Below are 18,056 nucleotides of genomic sequence, written 5' to 3'. Positions count from 1 at the left end.
CTGGTAACAACCAGAACTGTCTGCAGTCTGCTAGAGCACCCAGAACCAGAGTTATACACTATCAGAGACAGTATTTACAACATAAAAAGAGAAAATTTGGTGTTTTATCATATGAAAAACCACATAAATAACAATATTTGTCACAAACAGCAGCTTTTAATGTAACTTCAAAGGGTTTTCTTCAAAATGATATAAAGATATTGCATTTATTCCAGTGTATGTGGTTATGGGAGCACTTCAAATGTTTTTTGGCAGAAATTGTATACCACAAGCGTATTAGTCCTCCCATCAGTTGGAGTAAAATAACTTTTGCATTTATTATGATAGAGAAAAAATTCCTTTTTCCTCTGTAAGCTGGCAATTGCTGGAATCAAACAAAACTGTCTGCAGGTTTCGTTACCACTTAGGGCCAGAGTTATACACTTTTAAATACAGACTTTAGAAAAAAAACATCAAAAAGCACCTATTTATTTTTGTGTTTATTAGAGGACTGACAACACATACAACCATGTTAAGCACTTTTAAAAGTGTTTTATATAATTTCAAAGGGTTTCCTGTAAAATGATACCAAACTTTTGTATGTATGTGAACCTCTGCTTGTGGGTATGAGAAGCTTTTGAAATTGGGTAGGCCAAATCCAGGCGAAAATCCCCAAAATAGCCTCAGAGTTAATGAGCGGTCTAATAACTGCTAGTTTGAAAGCTGTTGGAACGTAGCCTAATTCTAGTGATGAGTTAAAGACATTTAGTACTGGGTTAGACACTATAGGGAACACCTCTTTGAGTAATTTTGTGGGAACATGGTCCAATATACAGGATGATGATTTGGATGACGCTACTAATTTAGATAGCTCTTCTATTGTAGTAGGTTTAAATGACTCAAGATGTTGGTATGGTAAGCTAGCGTTAAATATATTACTGCGTAGAGTGGTGGCTGCTTGGGTACCTACAATGTTTTCCCTAATAATCATAATTTTCTTAGTAAAGAAGTTCATGAAGTCGTTACTATTGTGTGGGAGTTTATTAGTGGGTTCTGTTTGTTCTTTATTTCTAGTCAGTTTCGCAACTGTGCTAAAGAGGAAGCGAGGGTTATTATGATTTTCTTTAATAAGATTGCTGATATACGTAGATCTGGCGATTTTTATTGCCTGTCTGCAGTGTTTAACACTCTCTTTCCATGCTGCACACAATACCTCTAACTTTGTGCTTCTATAATTTCTTTCCATTTTTCTAGCAGCCTTTTTAAGGGCCATGGAGCTGGCGTTTTTTCTTTGATTCTCTTTTTTCGAATTGGAGCTACGGCATCCAATGTGTTAGAACAAATACTGTTCAGGTTTTCTATTACAATATCTAGATCTTCAGGATTATCTGCTACATGTTTCATTTGGGACAGGTCTGGAAGAGTGCTAATAAAGTTATCTTTAGTGGTAGAAATTATTGTTCTGGCTAGTCGGTAGCATATTGTGGATCGAGTGATCCTATCTAGAAGTACCATGTATGAGACAAGCCAATGGTCTGAAACTGCATCGCTCTGAGGTGATATCTCAATTTCATTAATATTGAGCCCGAGTGACAGAATTAAGTCTAATGTGTATCGAGAGAATTTAGAATATCTATAAACGCTAATCCTAATGTATCTGTTGGGTTATCAACGTGTATATTAAAGTCACCAACGATAAGAGCTTTATCTACAGTGACTACGAGGTCAGACAGGAAATTTGATATTTCTTTAAGAAAATCAGCATGATGGCCCGGAGGTCTATAGATTGTAGCAAGGACAAAAGAGAGCTGTTTATGGTTACGATCAGTTATTTCCATATTTAATAGCACTATTTCAAATGAATAAAATTTTAGTTCGGATTTATGCTTTACTTTAAAAAAAAAAGTATATTGTAGCTACACCACCCCCTCTCCCCTTTAATCGCGGATCATGTTTATAATAGTAGTCTTGTGGGGTGGATTCGTTTAAACTAATGTAATCGTCTGCTTTAAGCCAGGTTTCTGTTAAAGAGAGTGCATCTAAGTTTTGGTCAGTAATTATTTCATTGACAATAGGTTCTTTATTGGTAAGCGATCTAATGTTAAAGACACACTATGCCGTTATTTTACCTTAATATAACAGCTTCAAAGTTATTTCGGTGGTAAACAAAGTCATAGTAAGGCGAATCATCCTCCTGTTGAAGCTCGGGGAGGACGCCGCTACCAAAACCAGCAATGCAAGCTTGAGAGAACCGCCCCTGACAAATCTCGCGAGAATCACGACTTGCTTTACGGCAACGACGTCACACACGATAGGCTTGTTCGACTTCGTGTGGTGCTGCAAGAACCGACCGCCGGATGATGTCAAAGTACCGCGAGAATGATCCGAGACGGCACTTTGACGTCATCCGGCTGTCGGTTCTTGCAGCGCTGCATGAAGTCAATCAAGCCTTTAACAACAACTACACGCGCAAATTTAAGACGTGAAGCTAAACGATTTAAAAGTTAAGAAAGCGCATTCGGAAGTGAGTAGGAAAAGGAAAAGAGAATCTGACCGCGTTAGGAACCGGACAAAAGTCCCACTCTGTCAGGTTTTTCCTCGTTGGCGTGAGCTAAAAGACAGCACTGGAGGGATGCTGATCTGGCGATCTTGTTGATGGACTAGTAAGTAAATCTCTTATTTGTAAACTTGTTTGCGGTCTATGTTGTATGTTGTTGCGCTTGCTTGTAGTATGTCATGCGATTATCATGACAACAGTTGTCAATGTCTCACATAATTATCAGGACATAAATAAGCCTAGAGGTTGTAAATATTGTAAACATGCACAATTTCAAGATTCAAGATTCAATAAATGTATTGCCATGTCAACAGAGTTGATAGGAATTTGTCTTGGTACCACACCCTCAGACATAAATAGCATCATCACATCATAACGACAAATGTAAACATTGAATAACAGACAAACACTATACCTCAACAACAACAGTACCCAGCAGACAGTAGACAATGAGACCAGACCCGCAAACATTAGAAAGTACCATGCCCTTTGAGAGATAAGTGCAACTTGTGTACAGGTGGAAAAAGTGCTGCTAGCGATCAGTGCAATTCAGATATCTAATGGCCAGAGGGTAAGTGCTGTCTCTGAAGCGTGATGTGGAGGTCTTGATGCTCCTAAATCTTCTTCCTGATGGGAGGAGATTAAAGAGATAGTGAGCAGGGTGAGAATGGTTTGCAATGATTTTTTTAGCCTTTCTGATTATTCTGGATGAAAAAAGTGAAGAAAGTGAAGGAAGGTTACAGCCTATGATTTTTGATGCTCTGTGTACTACTCTTTCCATCCTAGTTTTGTCCTGTGCGGTTGTGTGACCGAACCAGACAGTCATAGAAAAAGTGAGCACACTTTCAATAGTTGACCTATAGAAATGGATCATGGCAGCCCGGCTAACTCTTAATTTTTTGAGCTGCCGCAGAAAGTGGAGATGCTGGTGAGCCTTACTGATCTTAATATTAGTGTTGTTCTCCCATGAGAAGGATTCATGAATTGTGGTCCCAAGGAACTGGAAGGAAGAGACCCTCTCTACCTCCACCCCCTTAATGGAGAGCGTAGGCAGAGGACTATGGGTCTTTCTAAAATCCACTACAAGTTCCTTGGTTTTTGAGATGTTAAGTTGTAGATTAAAAATTCCGCACCATTTCACCAGCCCATCCACTTCTCTGCGGTAGTCAGACTCGTCTCCGTTAGAAATAAGACCAACTACAGATGTATCGTCTGCAAACTTAAACATCAAGACTGAACTGGTGTGAGACTGACAGAATTGAGTGTATAGTGAGTATAGAAGTGGGGAAAGGACGCACCCCTGAGGAGCACCAGTATTCAAGAACTTCGGCTGGGAGACGTAATCACCCATTTTAACCACCTGCTTCCTATCACATAGAAAATTAAAAATCCATTTACATAATGATGAACTAACACCTAACTCCTGTAAAGTGTTAATCAACTTCACAGGAATGATGGTGTTGAACGCAGAACTAAAGTCCACAAAAAGAACCTGTACATATGTAGATTTTAATTCCAGATGCAATTTCCTACCATTTCCTAAAAAGTTTGACAGATGGTTTCGCCAATTTAAGTTTCTGGCGATATTTTGGTATTAAAAGAATAGTGTTGTGGTCGGACTCACCCAGAGGGGCCCTGGCCACAGCATGATACGCCTCAGGAATAGAGGAGTAGCATTGGTCCAGTATTTTATCCTTCCTGGTAGCAATCTGAATTTGGGGTTTATATCTGGGGAGAGCCTTCCTCAAGGAGACGTGATTGAAATCCCCCAGTACAAACGTAGCAGCGTCAGGATTGTTGTTTTCCACCTCCGTGATAATATCCACAAGTTGCTGCAAAGCAGCCGAAGCAGAGGCGTCCGGGGGAATATAAATAACCATCAGGACAACAGAAGAAAACTCACGAGGCAAGTAGAAGGGCTTACACATCACGGTGAGAGACTCCAGCTCTGGAGACCAGGTTTGTGACAAGATTTTGCAGTCCGATCACCAGTTGCTATTGATGTAACAGCCAACCCCGCCTCCACGTAGTTTCCGTGAGCATGCGGTGCGATCTGCGCGATGTAAACAGAAACCGTTTATTTGTAGCATAGAGTCCGGAAAACTTTCAACCAGCCAGGTCTCAGACAGGCAGATAGCAGCGGCATCTCTGAAGTCTCTCTGTGTACGAGTGAGCATAGAAAGTTCATCGATTTTGTTTGCCAGAGAGCGGACATTGGAAAGAATCAGACTTGGTAAAGCTGGGCGGAAGATGCGACGCCTAAGCCGGACTAGCGCGCCACCCCTCACACCCCGCTTCCGTGTCTTCCAGCGTTGTTTTGGCCGCTCCATGTGTGGTTGAAAATCCGGCGGTAGATCAGGCAGAAAAACGTAGATCTGTCATACTGAATAATACCAAGACTGGGTTCTGGACACACGCAGGACAACACCAAACAAACAAACAGAACAGAGAGTAGTACCGAGTCGCCATTGAACGGCGTCATCTTGTATCAGATTTGCAAAATAATTTGCAAACTATTATGATAAATAGCAATAATCATGTATAGTGACATTATAACAAACAATGTTATGAGATAATGCAATGTACACAATTAACTTTGTCATGGCATTTTGTAATGTTTACTTGTGATTTAGCTGCAATCATGTAAAAACATTATAAGCTAGCAAACGTGGTACTTTATTATTATATGCACTCTACACTTGGAATAAACTTCTTATTATCCTATTACCATCATCTGTAGTTTAGTAGACTATGCAGTAGCCTAATATTTGTATGAAATTGTGAAACATTACCTGGTCATTATCTTTGGAGTACTAGAGTGGGAAAATTACGACAGTTGCAAGTATTCTCCAGCGACTCTAGGGGTCGCTGTTTGACAAAAACGCCGAATTGCATAGAGCGGCTTTAAGAAGGCCGAATTTTAACATTCGAGGTTCATCAGTAAACGTATTGTTTTCTAATTTTATGTTAGTAAGATTTGTACGAGACGAGGTAAACGGTGCTCTGTATTCGTTTGTTCGAGGAACGCACACAGTTGAAATGTGTTGATACTCTGGTAAGATAGACTCTAAGTTCTGCGATATATGTGATCTTGACATGTCAGAGCAGCTAACAGATGGACGGGTAGGCCGATCTATCTGTTTCCTGACCTGGGCCCTGGGTAGTCAGACTGTATTAGAATTAAGAGTATTGGTCAGATTTCTAGAGAGTATAGCATTTCCTTCCGATGACGGATGAAGGCCATCTCTCTTTAGCAGGTCAGGTCTCCCCCTGAAGTGCTTCCAATTGTCTATAAACACTACGTTATGCTGAGGGCACCATTTTGACATCCAGTGGTGAAGAGACACTAATCTGCTATAAGTTTCATCACCCCGGTAGGCAGGGAGGGGACCAGAGCAAATTACATTATCTGACATTGTTTTTGCAATTTCACACACCTCTTTAATAGTATCTTTGGTGATCTCCGACTGGCGGAGTCTGGTGTCATTTGCGCCGGCATGAATAACAATTTTTGAAAACTTACGCTTAGCATTAGCCAGCATTTTAAGTTTGGATCTAATGTCTGACGATCTGGCTCCCGGTATACAGTCAACTATGGTGGCTGGTGCCTCAATGTTCACGTTCTTTAGTATCGAGTCTCCAATAACAAGGGCACCTTTAACAGATGCCTCAGTCGGTGTATTGCTTAGAATGTCGAATCTGTTAGAAATTACTAGGTGGGACTTCGATGGGCATCGAATATGACTACGCCGCCTGACAGTCACCCAGTTAGTCGGCCGGCTTAACTCAGTTGCCGGAACCGAGATATGTGTACTACGCGTTACCGTAGGCGCACCCGAAACAGTGTTTGAAACATTAACATTAGCATTAGCGGTCTTACTGTCCTCAACGAGCGTTCGGATGTGCACTTCTAGTTCTGCAACCTTCTCCGTCAGCCTTACTACTTCAATACACTTAACACATGTAAACCCCGTTGTGCTGACGGAAGAAGCTAAACTGTACATGTGGCAAGTAGTGCAGGTTACAATGACAAGCGGAGTCTTACCGTTTTCATGCTGGGCGATGGCATCTCTGTTCGCCTGAACGCGGTCCGTGAAGCTGCATCGAGACCGGTGCTCGCTCGTTGCCTGCCTCGGTCGTGTCCGGGTGTCTGGTGATGTGAGGCACGCTGTACCGTCTGTGATGAACTAGTAAGTTATATTATATAGATAGTAACAAGATAGTAAGAAAATAGGATTTAGATGATGAACTCGACGGAGCTCCGATAACAGTGTTGCCACTCTCTTGCGTCTCTCTCTTGCGTCTCAACTAAACAATGTCAAATACATTTAACAACAAGCACAACACATTTTTATAAAAGATATAAAAACAAATAAGTTAAAAGATCTCCACTAACGTTAGCTCAAGAGCTCAGTCAATCTAGGCGGGAGCTGAACTAAGCCCACATTAGCCGTGTTTGCACTATCGGGCTTCAAGCGGGCCAGTGCCAGTGCCTGCCGAGGCCTGTGGCGTTTGCATTGTCACTTCCGGGGCATGATCGTGCTTCATTGGGGCTTAAGCCCCGGCTTTTCAGGCCCGCCAAATTCCTTGGGCCAGAGCGGGCTTCTCGGGGCTAGGGGAGTGGTAAAGGTCAAAGGCGGAGTTTATCTGAGTCTCTGGCAAGATGCGCATCCATCTGTCTGCAGATTTAAAACTTTAAAAATAATCGGGGTCACCAGTAATTTACTGTTTAACGAAAGATGCCTGCTATGTTTGTACTTCAGACTGAAGAAAATGATCAGCATATGTAAAAAACAAAGACGCTTTACAACGCCGAACTCGCCATGCTAAGAATCCGGCGCACACAGCTAAGTTACCGGTTCGGGAGAAGTTTATAAAGTGTCGGGCACAGAACAAAGTGTTTAACAAAGTGCAACAGTGCTGAGAAATTAAAGATGTGTGTTGGATCATCATTTCATCGTCCATGTATTAAAGAAGCCATCACTCGAGTCACGATGGTATCTAGTTAACATGCTACATAACGTTTGCATACAAAACACTTAAAATACAATACAAATAACGATTGCATAAGTGTCTTACATGGGTGTTTTTTGTGTTATATTGTCATCTCTGTTGAATTTTTTAGTCAGTCCTTAGAAAAAGTAACCATGGTTTTATTATATTAGTCATAGCCATGCTTTCTGGTATTTTGGAGATTAATTTAACTCTTATATGAATGTAGCAAACTTTATATGTCGGTATACTGTATGTGTATTTACAAACCCTTTATACAAAATATTACATGTGCTGCTTTGTTCTTTTGTGTCCGTTTTACAGAAAAAATGCCAACGTAAAGCTTTCAGTTTGTCATCCAGGAGTTTTTATTTTTTATATGATTAATTATTACTACGCTATTATTACTACAGCTGCTTGTCAGTTTATTGAAAATGATTGCTTAATAAGGATCACATCTGAAACACAGAAATGGTAAGATGCAACAAAATGGTAAATATATAACCATCATTAACTTAACCACTGTAACATAGCTTTTTATTAAATACTTGTGTATATTCAGAGTTGATTCTTAACGAGTAAATTTTCTAATGATTTCTCAAACGTTTTGATTTTTGAGATGCAAATAAAGTGATTTTCAGTCCTATTCAGCTATTCGAGGCAGTTCTTTATAGACAAAAGTATTTATTGATTGACACATTATTGAAATAGTTATTAGACAGTTACCTTGTGTTTCATGTGATGCTCAACTATTAACGTTTTCATGATTAAAGATATCACACCTCTTATAATGTGTAAGTAGTTTACATCGCCATAGAACTATAATTACAAACTTAACGTTACATATTTAGACACACGTGCATACCTGTATTTTAAAATAAGATTATTTTACATAAATGTAAAACTAGGACTCTTATATTCTTTAAAATATTGTGTATAATGGCACATTAGGTAGATGAACGCTTTATTTGTAATTATCCTACTTCATAAAGTTTACTATTGCTTATTGATCTGATATTGTCTCGTCGTGAGATCGCTCGTGTGCAGCCAACATAAACTTCAAGAGTAACACCGCGGATGGAGCAAACATCTCTATCTTCTCATCTTGGCTTTCACTGTGCAAACAGCCGCCTCAGTTATGTTCTTTATGTTTGTTGTATGATGATGCGATCTCACTCCCGTCTCCTGTCAGATTGAAGTGACGTCCTCACGGTAAAACAGGCAGAGTTGTGTAAAGTTACATCCAGGTAGGCGTATTAAATGCGGGGTTTTCTGAAGCGCTGCGGCGCTATTGGCTTGACAATGCAAACGCGTTGTGATTTTGGCTACACAGCTGGAGGTCTGAGGCTATTGGCTCCGTGAGGCCCGTTTGAAGCCCTGGCTCGCACAGGCCCGATAGTGCAAAAGCGGCTATTGCAATACTTGGAGAAAACTTGCGTTATAATTAATAATTCATTACATTTATTTATATATAGCTTTTCTGAAGCACTCAAAGTGCTTTACATATGAAATTAACTAAACTATGTTAAATACTTTAAAGAACATGTATAACACATTTTTATAGAAGATATAAAGACAAATAAAAGATCTCCATTAGCTCACAACTGCGCCGAGCTCAGCTCACCTCACTCAGCACTCGAACGACACGAACCAATGGTCAACATTAGAGATGCTCCGATCAGCATTTTTGGGGCCGATCACCGATTACCGATCACCAAAATCATGATCTGCCGATCGCCGATCAGTGCCGATCACAGAATGGCAGTGGAATGGGAATCTTTTATCTATAATCTAGCAGAGTTTGCACCATTTGTAGAAATGAAATTAACTATAAATTAGGTGTATTATTGTTTTAATAAGAGAATCAAATAAATAAGCACAACAAATATTTCTTCTTGCAAAGAGAAATGTAATATGCCTTTAAAAAGGTTTATGTCTGTTAAAAGTGATTAAAATAAAACACTTCACAGTCTTACCTGTATGAATTAAATAAACACGCATTCGTATGAAGTACAACAGTTCTTCACTGATGAGCAGAGAGTAATTTTATTGAGAGATGAATTAGGATACTGTCGCTTTAAGACGTGGGAGAGATCGTTCTCTTCACATGCACTGATGACTGGCTGCTTTGTATGCGTGCGGCGGGTGTCCGCAAGAGCAGCTGTGAAGAAAATGGAAGTTTAAACCTTCAAAACTTTAAAACGAATGCAAGTAATAAACTTTCGGCATCAGGATGCAATTGTCCGCGATAGATATGTGTTGTATACGCTGTTTGATAGGGATGTGAAGACGCATTGCGCTGAGGACCAGAGCGCGTCTTCATAGTCCGCAAACAAGAGCAGCTGTGAGGAAAATGGATGTTTAAACCTTCAAAGCTTTAAAACGAATGCAAGTAATAAACTTTCGGCATGAGGATGCAATTGTCCGCGATAGATATGTGTTGTATACGCTGATGTGAAGACGCATTGCGCTGAGGACCAGAGCGCGTCCTCGTAGTCCGCAAACAAGGGCAGCTGTGAGGAAAATGGATGTTTAAACCTTCAAAACTTTAAAACGAATGCAAGTAATAAACTTTAGGCACGAGGATGCAATTGTCCGCGATAGATATGTGTTGTATACGCTGTTTGATAGGGATGTGAAGACGAATCGCGTGTCCTCATAGAAAATACGCATATCTCTGTTAAAGGCAGAGAGGAAATCCAAATCTGCACGTCACACATGAGCAATAGGTTACAAAATGCTCGCACTGTGTAAAATGGTCTCTTATTGCAGCCGTATCAGGAACGCTATGATGACAAAAGTAAACAGAAAAATCGGCTCATGAGATCGGCAAATTTAGCGAGTGCCGATCGCGTCATTTAATGTCGTTATCGGCCGATTACGATCGGCGGCCGATCGATCAGAGCATCACTAGTCAACATCAATGTTTATCATATATTAGACATATCGAAATATATTGACAACTTAACCCCTTAAGTGGCGCAGCCCTTTTTGAGCCTACACATGAAAATGCACTCTTGGAACTAAAATGGTTATAAATCATGAATTTTTTTGAATACAGACCTAAGATTGGTCTTATTTGAAAGAAGACAATTGGCAGATTGCTATTATGAAAAGAAATTACTAAAAAAAAAGTTTTTTAGAAAAGTTATTGTAGTTTATGTTTATTGTTATGAAAAACTATAAAAATGTCATAATGATCTTTTATTAAAAAAAATACAAAATAAATATATATTTCAGCCTAGAAATTTTATAAAGTCAAAGTCCCAAGTCTCATCAAGATTAGTACAAAATTTGATGTTGATATAACAAAAAATGGAGTTCCTGTGACTCTTTTAGCTGCTATACCAGAATAACCACCAGGGGGCTATCTTTTAACACTTAGTTTCTGGATCTGACATTTGACACCACAACAGACACTGAGATGCTTTTTTAAGTTTTTTTTACTTGTCCTATAAGATAGACACAATAAGAAATGACAAATGGACAAGATCATAATAAAAAAACAAGAAATGAATTGAAATGTATATTAGAAACATCATAGAAAAAGCCTATTAGAAAACACATTTTTCAATTTTCAACAATTTACAAACTATTTACAATTTTTTTTAACTTTCTAAATATTAATTAACTATTTACAATTTTCCATAACAATTATTACAAATTATGTTCATTGTGCCAGTCATTGAAACACTCTCGTGCTAGCAGGAAACACAAGAACAGATTGCATGCAGGGCACTTTACAGAGGTTTTTCGATGACAAACATGGCATCTTCTTCTTTCATCTAACCCTGGTTCAGTGGTGAATGTTGGCCTGTGGCATATGTGGCCTGACTGTCCTTCTGTGGGAACAGAAGATGAAGTTGACGAAGCAGAACTGGAACAGCTTTCATTCTGGGGCATCCAGTCTGCAAGCTCCAGAACCAGTGCTTCACGGAATTCCCTCTGCGTAATCCGCTTTTGGTTGTGTAATGCAGCCAGCTGCTGGTGGAGTATAAACGCATTCACAACCGCGATATCCACAAAGTGGAAAAACAGGGAGCGGTACCACTTTCTGGTCTTGTGTAGCACTGTATAATAGCAGATGAGGGCATCAGAGGCGTCTACTCCTCCCATGTTTCTGTATGAAAAATAATGGGAAATAATTCAAATCTAAATAATCAAAAGTATTATTATTATATAATTATTTTTATATAAAGGCAAACATAGTCAAGTAGATAATGTATAAACATATCTGCACAATTTCTACACAACAACACTGAATAAAATAGACTCACTTGTTGTAGTCAGACACCACAGATGGAATGTAAACATTCTGTTCTGTCCATCCTCCTTCTGCTGTCCTCACCCTTCGTAGTACGGTCTGATCTCCGTTGGCTGAATGGAAGGAGGAACACATCAGCACCTCCCTGCTGTCCTTCCATTCAACAAACAGAAGGTTGTTGTGTCGAATCCACCGCATACTCCCGCGGGGGGAATTTTTGGGCAGCTTATTGACGGTGGTTGCTGGGAAGCCTATCCGGTTTTTGCGAATAGTTCCACAGGCCCAGAAGCCCTTTTGACGGAGGTCCTGGAACAATGACGGGCTGGTGTAGAAATTATCCACATATAGTTTATAGCCTGTTCCTAAGACCCCACTGTCAATCAGCGTCATCACCGATTTGTAGCTGAGTCCCTTGCCTTGTTCACACTCTCCCTCAGGGGCTTTTCCTTCATAAATAAAAAAACTCCATGTGTATGCATGGTGGGAGTCAGCCAAAACATACAACTTGTAACCCCATTTTGTGGGCTTCTCTTTGTGGTACTGCTTCAGACTTATTCTGGCTTTGGACGCGACCATCCTCTCATCTATTGAGATGTTTTGATGTGGGTGAAAGTAAGTTTTGCAGGCGTCTTGAATCTGGTGATAGACTGGCTTTAGCTTTCCAAGTCTATCATAGCCAGGGGTCCCTTTTTTCGCTAAATTCTCAGCATCTTCTTTGGGATCACTTAGATGAAGTGTTGATGACATTGCTTGGAATTTCCTGGATGACATAACTGTGGAAGGAAAGCCTATTTTATAAAGTCTAGAACCATTCCAGTAGTGTGTCAGTTGTGGAAGCTTTACTAGACCCATATAGATGACCAGAGACAGATACGAGTACAAGTCCTTTAGGGACATGTCCTCCCATGGTTTTCTGGTTCCTCGTGTTGCCTGATTACCCTGACGTTCAGCTGCATAGGCATTGGAGTTGCGGATAATTGTCTGGCAAGTTTCCGAAGAAAAAAACAGCTGAAACAACTCTAAAGGACTATAGTTTTCCGTCAAAATGAGCTGAGGGCCAGGGGTTCGAGCTGGTCTAAATACTGTCTCAGGTGGTGAAACATCAGGTTCATCACTGGTGTGCCATCTTGGTCCAGCAGTGTCAGTGGAAGTAACGGGTCGGGTCTGTCTCCCTCTTCCTCTGTATACACCTCTTCCTCTGCTTTGTCCTCTTCCTCGGCTTTGTCTTCTGTCTGTGATTTGCACTGTCCTTCTGCCTTGTCCTCTTCCTCTGCTTTGTCCTCTTCCTCTACTTTGTCTTCTGTCTGTGATTTGCACTGTCCTTCTGCTTCTTCCTCTCCCTCTATCTCCAATTCCGCTGAAGCAAGAAGCTGTGGTAGCTGGTGGCATTGCTGAGGAAGTTGATGGTTCATCAGAGTCCTCTCCGAAATCTTCATTCCTATTGTAACAATATATTACAAATCAATATAGTAAATGTTTCTTTCTATATTTACACATCCACATATAATGTTTTACTTACAAAGTTCAGGAGATTCAAATAAATCTACCAAACCATCATCTAATTGTGATCAGCAGTCAACAATCAGTGTGTCCACGTGACTAGCATGACTTGAAGCCTAAGTAGTCAGCTCATTCACACCCCTCACACTTGCATGATTACTTATTTGTAAGTGTGAACTCATGAAATTCTATCTATTTTCATTTCCACTCACTAAAAGCTAACTAAAATTAGCAATGATTGTATAAGAAGCAAAAATATGTAAAAACTTACTGATATGAAGTTGAATCCAAAATCTCCTTATCAGGAAAAAGCATGTCAGACTCATCACTGCTGGATTGATGATGTTCCTCTTCATCACTCGATTTGCAGACTTCTTCCACTACTTCTAAAAGTGTGTACCGCTTTTTAGGTGTTGGTAAAGCCATCTTCTGATTGTAAGTGAAGACTGAGAATGCAGTCTGTGGCTTATTGCTGGGCATGTTTATAAACAAAAGGTGCTGCGCACTCTATTGGATAGTGTTTTGTCAACAAAATGCAATTGTTGGCTAACTGATGCTGAAGTCAGAGCCCTAGTAACGGCTCTGTTTGGCTACTGAGACTATCTTGCATTTGCATTACTGGATATGATATTTTGTGGGCGGACTCTTCGAAACCAGAAGACTACTAACATAGCAACTCCTAAAAATTATGGCTTATTGGAAAGCAACTAAATAAGTGTATTTTTTAACAAATGAACATATATTTTTTGGTTTTGTTATGAACTTTCATCCTGAAAACCAGAGCTTGAATGAAAAAAGTGTGTATCAACTTTATGTGACAAAGTTTTCATCTCTTGTTATGATAGTTTTTTGATGCACACTCTTGTCATTTATGAATCAAGTAATCTTCATATGTAATTTATTTTATAAAACACTGAAAAAATATGTATTCTAGGGTCTTAGACCTTTCCAAAGATATAAAGTTTGTCAAGATTAGGAAAGCATTTACTAGCAAAATATTGAAGTAAATGCAGGAGTCCTGCAGGCAGTACCAATTTCTGATGCACACTTTTGTTATTTATAAATCAATTACCCTTCCTACATAATTTATCTTATAAAACACTGATGAAATATGTATTCTAGAGACTCAGACCTTTCAAATAATATATAGTTTGTTGTGATTTGGTAAGAATTTATATTCAAAAAATTGAAGTAAATGTAGGCATCCCGCTGGCGGGACAGTGACACATAGCAGAGCATAATTTATTTTTAAGTGCACTCTGTTCATAAACAAATCAATTACTCTTCCTACACAATTTATTTTTTAAAACACTGCTGAAATATGTATTCTAGAGACTTAGACCTTTCCTACAATATAAAGTTTGTTAAGATTTGATAAGAATTTATATGCAAAATATTGAAGTAAAGTCAGGTGTCCCGCTCACGGGACGGCGCCACATAAACATCACTGTGAACTAATTTCAATAAAGTAACCACGAATGTAAAGAAACTTACCTCATAATATCACAGAAACACTCGTCTGAGGAGAATAGCGGTTAATCCAGATTGCGCGTCTCCCGGTTTGAATAATCACGTGATCACAAAGCATTCGAGAGACCCAATAATAACATAATAAAAGTAAATAAAGATATAAAAGATGAAAGTAAAGTACTTCTTCCAGTGTTGCTTCCGGGACCGAAATTGCCTGTTTAGAGCCAATTTAACATAGAATATTTATTTAATAAAAACAGAAATATTAATCGACTCTCACTAAAGGTTTCATTATCATGCAGTGTCCTCAATATTATTTCTACATATCCCAGATAGCAGTCAGTTCTGGGCCGATTCTGGCTTTTTTCCGCCAGTGTCGGCTGAAAGCCGGACAGATTTTTAGTGTATGCGCCAGAACTGGCCCAGATGAGGAAATAGTATACCAGTAATAAACACTATTTATAGCTGTTGGCCCGAGTGTAAGCATACGCAGCTGAAGTCCGGGTCTACTAAAGTAGCGTCTCAGTGTAATCGGGCCAAATCTGGCATTGTGTAGTCGGACCGACTACATTGCATTGTGCCTGGACCGATTATGGTTTGATATGATACTGCCAAGATGTGTATGATGTCAGAAATTCAGTATGTGGCCCGATACCAGTGGAACTGACACATGCCGGTTGTAACGCTGTTTGGCGGCAATTTAAAAATGTTTATGCTTCAGACGGACAGTATACAGTACACGGCCCGATTCCGTGATGCGGCAATCAGCCCTCTAGCTGTTGAACGGCAACATCACCACTGCTGTTATGATTTGAATCAAGCAGAGCACAAAGCTGAGCTCCCGTTCGACACAGACACCATCATCAATAACTGGTAAGTCACTGATTTAGTTTTTATATGTTAAAAATGCATGATAATATTCATATTCAAAACCGTGAATTTTCCTGCATGTTTAGCCAGCTATCACGTTAGCTTAAATATTGTTGTTAGTAAGCTGAATTCATTTAGAAAGATGTAAATAACCAGTCGTCGTTCACGTGCAGGTTAACAGGTTTTTAATAATCAAGCAGAGAATTCAGACACACATTCGTATCTTCATAAAAAGGAGCAGTACACACATCCTTATTTGAGCTAAAGTAGTTAAGAAGTTAAAGAGCACCCTGCTAAAAAATCCAGCATCAAACCAGCATGGGAATTATGATGGTCTTTGCTGGTGGTCACCAGCATAACAGCACCAAAACACAACATATGCTGTGGCTTGCTGGTATGACCAGCATGGGATGCTGGTGCTAATGCTGGTTTGGTGATGGTCCTGGTTTGAGGCTGTTTAGCTGGTGTTCACTAGCAAACCAGCACCAAAACACAACATATGCTGGTCTTGCTGGTATGCTGTTTTTTTCAGAAGGGCACATTTTTCAGATTCACGAATTTACACACCCTTTGATGTGTAAGTGTTAAAGACATGTGAACGATGTGCAAATGTACAAAACCCTACACTGTAAAAAATTTGCTGTAATTATGCAGCTGGTTGCCAGTAACTTACTGTAGAAGTTAAAGACTGAAAATGTTTCATGTTAATTTAACTTTGAACAAACTGTTGCCAGTAAATAACATAAATGTAAAATCTACAGTAAGTTACTGGCAGCTAGTTGGCAGTAACACCCAGTAATACTGTAATTTCTACAGAAATTTTTTACAGTGTAAGTAAACAATGACGCCAGTTATCTTCTTCAACTTAAATCTCTTTTCTTGGACTACAACAAACACACAACAGTTTACTTCTATGGATTGCACACAACTTTTCTTAAATTAGCACACAAAAAATAGCATGCATCACCTCTTTGATATAAGCAATCAACTACTGTATGACCTGTGTCCTGTATGAAACTATGACCAACTATTAAGACTATAAATCTGTTTCAGGTTAACTGGTTGGGGCTTATTGGCGGGACAGATGTACGAGACTGCACATGGCATATATTGAAGAGGGCGACCGACAACTCCCTGGCTTAAAACCTCAACTGGATGGAAAAGACTTTATTTGCCACCCTCTAACTCAGAGAGGTAGTGATTGGTAAATATATCTGTTAATTATTTGTTAATAAAAATTAGACATTTCTTTTTAATATGCTCATTAAATGTTAAAGATTTCACAATGACAATATGGATTACTTATTTTAAAGATGCAGTTCGGAGAAGGTCCCTTACAGTTGTGGAGGGGACATGGGCGTCGGAAGCAAATAAAAAGTGGGTGGGTCTCCTTTTTTCTTCTGTGTCTTGAACTTGGGGCTCGAGTCCGACCTAAGGTTCGAGCTTCCTTTAAGAACAGCAAGCTAAGTTCGTTTACCGTTAATTACTAAGACTAAATGGGCAGGCAAACTCGTGAAACAATGAAAGTAAAATAATCCGCTATAATATGGTTTTACACGTCTATAGAAAATATACAGTGGGGCAAAAAAGTATTTAGTCAACCACCAATTGTGCAAGTTCTCCCACTTGGAGGGATGAGAGAGGCCTGTAGTTTTCGTCGTGGGTGCACTTCAACTGTGAGAGACAAAATGGGGAAGGAGGTCCAGAGAATCACATTGTCTGATTTTTTAAGAATTTATTTGCGATTTATGGTGGAAAATAAGTATTTGGTCAATAACAAAAAAGCAAGATTTCTTTCTCTCACAGACCTGTAACTTCTTCTTTAAGAGGATCCTCTGTCCTCCACTTGTTACCTGTATTAATGGCACCTGTTTGAACTTGTTAGCAGTATAAAAGACACCTGTCCACAACCTAAAACAGTCAGAATGCAAACTCAACTATGGCCAAGACCAAAGAGCTGTCAAAGGACACCAGAAACAAAATTGTAGACCTGCACCAGGCTGGGAAGACTGAATCTGCAATAGGTAAGCAGCTTGGTGTGAAGAAATCAACTGTGAGAGCAATTATTAGAAAATGAAAGACATACAAGAACACTGATAATGTCCCTCGATCTGGGGCTCCACGCAAGATCTCATCCCGTAGGGTAAAAATTATCACCAGAATGGTGAGCAAAAATCCCAGAACCACATGGGGGAACCTAGTGAATGACCTGCAGAGAGCTGGGACCAAAGTAACAAAGGCTACCATCAGTAACACACTATGCAGCCAGGGACTCAATTCCTGCAGTGCCAGATGTGTCCACCTGCTTAAGCCAGTACATGTTCGGACCCGTCTGAAGTTTGCTAGAGAGCATTTGGATGATCCAGAAGAAGAGTGGGAGAATGTCATATGGTCAGATGAAACCAAAACATAACTTTTTGGTAG

The 18,056-nt window shown here is 39.6% G+C and overlaps 2 long non-coding RNA genes across 2 annotated transcripts; one reads left to right on the top strand and one right to left on the bottom strand.

The window, feature by feature from the left end:
- Window positions 1–2,815: 2,815 nt before the first annotated feature.
- On the bottom strand, window positions 2,816–6,592 carry LOC129452014 (uncharacterized). Its single transcript, XR_012371372.1, has 2 exons — window positions 4,161–6,592; window positions 2,816–3,163 (listed from the first exon to the last, which is right to left on the bottom strand). It is a non-coding gene; the product is annotated as an uncharacterized lncRNA (long non-coding RNA).
- Window positions 6,593–15,092: 8,500 nt separating this feature from the next.
- Window positions 15,093–16,979, top strand: LOC141366888 (uncharacterized). Its single transcript, XR_012371371.1, has 3 exons — window positions 15,093–15,635; window positions 16,686–16,836; window positions 16,946–16,979. It is a non-coding gene; the product is annotated as an uncharacterized lncRNA (long non-coding RNA).
- The last annotated feature ends 1,077 nt before the right edge of the window (window positions 16,980–18,056 follow it).

The sequence above is a fragment of the Misgurnus anguillicaudatus genome, chromosome 2 (assembly GCF_027580225.2).
Source record: "Misgurnus anguillicaudatus chromosome 2, ASM2758022v2, whole genome shotgun sequence".
Lineage (NCBI taxonomy): Eukaryota > Metazoa > Chordata > Actinopteri > Cypriniformes > Cobitidae > Misgurnus > Misgurnus anguillicaudatus.
Note: the sequence above shows the minus strand (reverse complement) of the source record. Positions and strands in the feature narration are given on the sequence as shown.